Raw genomic sequence first — 6,321 nt, 5'->3', positions numbered from 1 at the left:
CCTCTCTTTAAAGGAATTGACTCTTCCAAATGGCAAAATTGTCTATGCAATCTGGTGACTTACTCAATCCAAGCAGGTGGTTATGGCTGCTTCCTTCAGGGACCTAAGAGAGGTGACTCATAATAGGGACTGGAGAGTATGTAATTGTGGGGCCTGGTTAAGCAGTCAGTGTTCATGAGGCCTTTGTGTCCGCTTCAGGTGCTGGAGCCCATGCTCAGCACAGCATTCAGGAAGGACAGATGGATGTGGAGTGGGGGAAGCAAAGATGGACTGGAACCTGTGAGGAATAACCAGAACCCACAAGGATGAACCAGAGCCCATGCTGATCTTTCACTGCTCCAGGCCTCCAGCTGAGCTTGTGTGAGAGCGGGAAGAAGTGGGCAGTCTCTTTATGGAGCTGCTGAGGCTGAAGAAAGATCTGAAGGGGAGCTGCTGTGGCTATGGGTCCGGCTGCTGCCTCACACTAAAGTAAGCCAGTTAGGTAAGTACCAATGTGCGTCTGTCCTATTTCTGAGCATAAACCAAATAGGGCTACTACTTTGCCCTTGCCTTCCAAATGTGGCTCCAAGTCCCTCTTCTTGCACAAGTAGTTCCACAGCCACGCAGGGAAACCTGAAGAAGGGTTTAAGTTCATAGCACAACCCTTTCCCCATCAATCCTCCATCCCTCCTCCACCCCACTCCCACCAATAGAGACAGACTGCTGCCAAATAGCAGGTGGCAAAGGACTGGGTACTTACCCCTCTTGCCATTGTTTGCAAAGCCACCCATTGTCATTGGAAATTTCAAACATTCTTTCACTTTTTTTTTGTTGTTGATGGTCTTGCCAGTATACATCCCACCCAATTGTGCAGGATGGCCCTGAACTTGGGATTCCAGTTTTAACTCTGCTTTCCTAGTGGCACGTTTTAAACCATAGTGTGTACTTCAGACTCATGTGTTCTTTAGGGACATTTAACCTCCTTTCCTTAAAGCAGAGCTTGGTAGGGGCTACTCCAGGGGGCTAGAACCCTAGGCAGCTGTCCCTAACTTGGAATCTCAGCCAGCAGAAATTTTGGAAATGTAATTTTCCACTCGAAGGTGTAATCTTATTCTATGTACTTCTCAAACTGGGCTCAAGGGGCCTGAGATAATATCCATTTAAGGAGCATTAGCCAAGAAAGTCTGTTGTCAGGGTACAGGATGTTTTATCACATCTGTCTTTACCAACAAACATCTCTGCAAAGCAGGGTGCATTATACTTCGCAGGGGTGTTGAGGGCAAGGAGGGCCTCTGCATCTCCAACATAAATAACAGCTGTAAAACTGAAACACTGTTATTGCACACTAATAAGGCTTAAAACAAAGGGTTTTTAAAAGCAACTCAACCCCTGAAAACAATCCGGAGCAATGCATCGATGTTGAATGAGATATTTCACCCAATGATATCACACAATTTATCTGTAAGTAGAAACTCTCTTTATTGAAACAGGAAAATCTTAAATTTGGTTCAAATATATACATACTTTCAAATATTAAAAAGTCTTATATTCCTGACTGGTACATTCTAGGAAATGGTTGTCCCCGAGAGATCTATGGAAGGTAATACTGTGGGAGTTCTCAGGCATGCAACTTCCCAAGAATTCAAAGTACCAGGCAAACAGCATCAGGCCACTAAACTTAATCCTTACCAGCCCCGTCAGTCTCAAATCCTCATTGTTAACATATGGATTCAGAAAACCGGAACAACACAAAGTTACTAATTCTAGACAGATAGATTTACTTCCTATGCATCTACCTAACCACCTTTTCTCTACATTGTCCATTCTCGCTCTCCCTTCCCACTCTCTGTGAGACTGTGTAAGTACACACAGGTGTGCACATGTGTGCATGTACTTAATCTTACTCACTTGTAAAGAATAAACACATTTGTACAATTTTCACCTGAACCAAAGAACTTACTAACATACTACTAATGATGAAAGAAAGTAAGAGTTTTCAGTGTCAGAAATGGTAAGATAGATTCAATAAGGCTCTTAATATTTCACCAGAATCGGGAACCTTTGGAGGTGTACCATAAGAGAACAAAGAAAGCCATCAATAAATTGCTTCCACATTTACACAGAAGTAATGGGTAAAGAAAGAAGAATAAAGAGACCCAGTGAGAGGAAAGGAATGAGGGAGGAAGCATGTGAGAAAGGAAAGAAGGAAAGCACAGGAAAAGAGATGAAAGGTGGTTTTTTATTGTGGAAAATAAAGACAAAAGGCAAATCTATAAGTGAATGTGAATTTCAAACTTAAAGTCCATCCTACTGTGGTGACATCTAGCTGGATCAGGTATCAGGCATTCAGGAGGGCAGGCACTGCACATGTTCTTGGTCCTGTTCCCTGGTCTTCATGGTCTTATTCCGTGGCCTCGTCCTCGGATACATCTGTGGAACCGGGAGACTCACGCGACTCTGCTTCCAGGAGTCCAACTGAACGAGGTACCCAGTGACCAATGTGAGGATGAGAACTTCTGTATATCAGGTGATGCATGAGGAATGAAATCAGGTCACTGTCAGACACATCAGTGTCGCCCAACCATTCTCTATCTCGTTCCTGCTTGTTCTTCTTAATCACATCCTTTAACCCAAGAAGCTGAGTGGCGTCTTTCGCTGTGGGTGCCCAGATCTTTGCATCATGGTCTACACCACTGGTCGCCATCACAGGGAGGAAAGGGTGGGGCTCAAGACAGTTTACAGTACCTGCCCTGTCCGCCCTCTCCAGGAGCTGAACGACCTGACAGGATGATTTCTCCCAGAGGAAGATGTGCCCGCCGTCGCTACCGCTCACCACAAACTCACTCCCAGGGCCATAGAAACTGACACCCTTGACTGTGGCTTTATTTCTGTGCCCCTTATATTTCTTAGCATACTGGGCCCCATCACAGCTAGCGGAGTGGAAGAGGTAAATATCTTCATCCGTGTAACTGGCCAGGACCTCTGTGCCATCATGGCTGTACACCAGGCAAGTGATGTTTACTCCAGCATCACAGTCGACCAGGTGATGAGGACAGAACTTCTTGAGTACTCCATTATTCTCATTCTTGTCAATTTTCCTCTGGTCATAAATTCTCACAAACTGGTCCATTCCGCCCACAGCAAACTGGTAAGTATTGGCGGGATTCACACAGATCGTATACAGTCCCACTTTCCTCCGATTCTCTTTTGTTACCACCACTTTTGAAGCCGGCTGGTCTTGCCTGAGGTCAATGGCAAAGACAACAGCGTCTTCACCTGAGGTCAGGAACTTAAAAGGGGAGTCTGGCTCCAGAGCCAGCTTGTGGCTGGATCCCCTATGTTGGGCCACCTGCTTAGAGAAGCTGCTGTGAGGCAGAGCAGGTAGCTGTGCCACCCGTACCTGCCCATCACGGGCACACGTGGCCAGGGTGGAATCGCCACAATTGGGAAGGAACTTGGCCTGAAAGACGTTATTTCTGTGACCACTTTCAAAGCTCAGTACTGGCTGCTGACGCGCCCAATCCCAAACTATCACTGTCAGGTCATCACTGCTACTGGCCAGCCAGGTGCCACGCTGGTTAAAGTGAACAGTATTGACACAACCACGGTGGCCTTCCAGGCTATACTGCAAGCAGAAACGCTGCACAAACACTCTTGCCCCGCAGGCCTCGTACACAAAGCGGGCGCTGGACCCCAGCTGCCGATCTCGAAGAGCACTAAGGACATTCCAGCGAGGGCGGGGCAGGGCAGAGGTCTCTGAGGACACCCAGTCCTCCAGGGCCCGAGCCTCATCTGATAAATACTGATCAGGGGTGCTCTCACTGCACGGTACCTGATGCAGGTCTTCTGCCGCTTCCTCCTCACGTTCCTGTTCCTCTACTTCCCGTCTTAGCCCGCCGTCACCGTGGTCGAGTGTGTCCTGGCCACCGAAGTTTTCCCCAACCGTGCCTTTATTTTCTGGGCTGGCAAAGGTGGAAGCAGTGCCATCCTCGGCTCCGTCACTGTCTCCGGTCAGTCTCACGTTCATCTGAGGTTCGGGTGTCAAATGGAGATCTGACGACGTCTCCATCTTGGCCTCCACTTTGGAGTGCTCATCTGAGCCATCTGTGCCATCCCCATTACCAGACATCTTAGACGATAGTAACTGTAGCTACCCGGCGGTAGTGGTAAAAGTCCTAGAGACCTGGATAAGGTGGCCAGACAGTCCTGGGTGGCTATGGGCCGGAGGAGAAGAAGGTAGGCCTACAGGCCAGGCGCCATTTTGGATAGGAAAAAGCCGGAAGAACGACCGCCGTCAGAAGCCATTGCCAGTATGGAAGCCGATGAGGTTCAAAAGTCTTCTGCCCATGTACATCTCGCGGTTATTCGGCTGCTCAGGTTTGGTTTGGTTTGGTGTGGTTTGCTTTGCCTTGCTTTGCTTTGCTTTGGTATTTTGTTTTTTTATTATCTAGTCCTGGAGCCTGGTCCATGCACCTGTTTTACACTGTCAACCAGTGTCTTGCTGCCTTTTTTTTTTTTTTTTTTGAAGATTGAAACATATTTCAGTTGAGAGATGTTCTTATTAGAGAACCTGCCACAAAGCCATCCTCCTCAGGAAAAACACTTACCTGAGCCTCTCGGTGCTTTGACTGCAGATAATATACAGTTCTGAGATGAATAGTCAAATGCAATGCGAGATTGCTAAGGCCCCCACAGATAGTGAGCTCCTGAAATGCAAACAATATCTTCAGCAAATCAAACACTTTAAGGGAAACCTCGAGAACTCTAATTGGTAGAAAAGCCATAGGGTTGACAGATAAAAAGCACAACACCTAGGTAATTGCACTTTGGATTTAAAAATGAGTGCCTTTTCAGCACAAGTGGATCCCAAATGTTGCATTAGGCATGACTTCTAATGAAGACATTTATTATTAATTTGAATAGCAAATTTAAATGTGCATCCTGTATTTTGTTTTCCGTAAACTCTGGAAGGCTTTTTTAGTGAGAAGAGTACTGTAGACCCTCTGTGTCATCAAAGCTGAAATTAACTGGTCAGCTTAATGTAGACATTGAAATAGCGACTACATCACCAATTTGAAATAGAAGCACAGCTCTTTCTTCCTCCACCAGGGATTCTATATATTTATTTGGAGTTTGTTCAGTTTGAGATTCTTGGACAGCACCACCATGAAGTCATGAAGAAGGAATTCTTCTGTGATGTTATAAAGGTATCACAATATTGTAAATATTTCCCAAAATAGGAAAGAGGCTTGGGTGTGTGTGCTTTTAGGCAAAGACAACTCTTCAGAGACAGTTATTGTGATTGCTATGTTAACTTCAGAGCTTTGGCAAATGAATGATCTAGGGTGATACCCATAAATTTTCGAATGGCTACAGTAAACTGCTGACTAAGTGGGGAAAACAAGGTTTCCCTCAGAGTAATTGCAAGATCAATGGAAAGCCGATGAAACATAGAAGTATATACTCTTCTGGAGAGAAGAATTCCATCCCTAAAAGTAATGGAAAGACTTGTAAAAGAATACTCAGAGTGTTCTGTAGAGAATAGCACAGCCACCTGAAAACCTCCTGAAAGTCTATCGAGAGTATCATGGGTGAATCATTTAGCATATATTTCTATATTGGAATAATGTACAAAAATGAGGATTCATGAATTAAAATTAAATACAGCAATATGAGTGAATCTTAAAATAATGATGAGTAAACACAAGTGAGAGAAGAATAGTCCGTAATTTCATTTTTTAGGCAGAAATTTATAGTTTTCATGATCAATAAAGCTATTTAGAACCACAAGTTAATAATTGAGCCAAAATTCAGGAAAATTTTTAAGAGAATAGCAGGAAGTTAAACTCTGGAGTAGAGAATGCATAATAAATTATTGGAGACATGTATAGATAGTCGTGGATATAGGTATATTGTTATTTTTTACTGTTTATTGAGTGACACATACATATATATGTAGATATACACATACATATACATATACATTTATATACCCTTTTCTATGTATGATAGATTAGATTACATAGTAGTTCATTAACAAGGAGTCTTCAGCCATGGACCACAAAAAGAAAACACAACAGTTTTTCACCCACCCAGGGAAACTAGAGCTTTAAACCCTATTATGCCCATTCTGGCTTGGTCCTGGGAAGGAATCTTTCATAATTCAATTTGGAAACATGCCTAGCCCCATTTTCAGGAATGGTTCCCCTTTCAGAGCTTGAGTCAGTTTATTTTAATCTGATGCTGTTGTATTAGTTTGACTTGATTTTTCTACAATACATTCTCATTAAGCAAAGTGACTATGAATCGGCTTTTCTTTTAAGTTTTCATTTATTTAATCCA

The 6,321-nt window shown here is 44.0% G+C and overlaps 1 pseudogene; it reads right to left on the bottom strand.

Moving 5' to 3' along the window:
* Window positions 1-2,380: 2,380 nt before the first annotated feature.
* Window positions 2,381-4,108, bottom strand: LOC112313261 (DDB1- and CUL4-associated factor 8 pseudogene; annotated as a pseudogene).
* Between the last annotated feature and the right edge of the window lie 2,213 nt (window positions 4,109-6,321).

Source organism: Desmodus rotundus, chromosome X (assembly GCF_022682495.2).
Source record: "Desmodus rotundus isolate HL8 chromosome X, HLdesRot8A.1, whole genome shotgun sequence".
Taxonomy (NCBI): Eukaryota; Metazoa; Chordata; class Mammalia; order Chiroptera; family Phyllostomidae; genus Desmodus; species Desmodus rotundus.
Note: the sequence above shows the minus strand (reverse complement) of the source record. Positions and strands in the feature narration are given on the sequence as shown.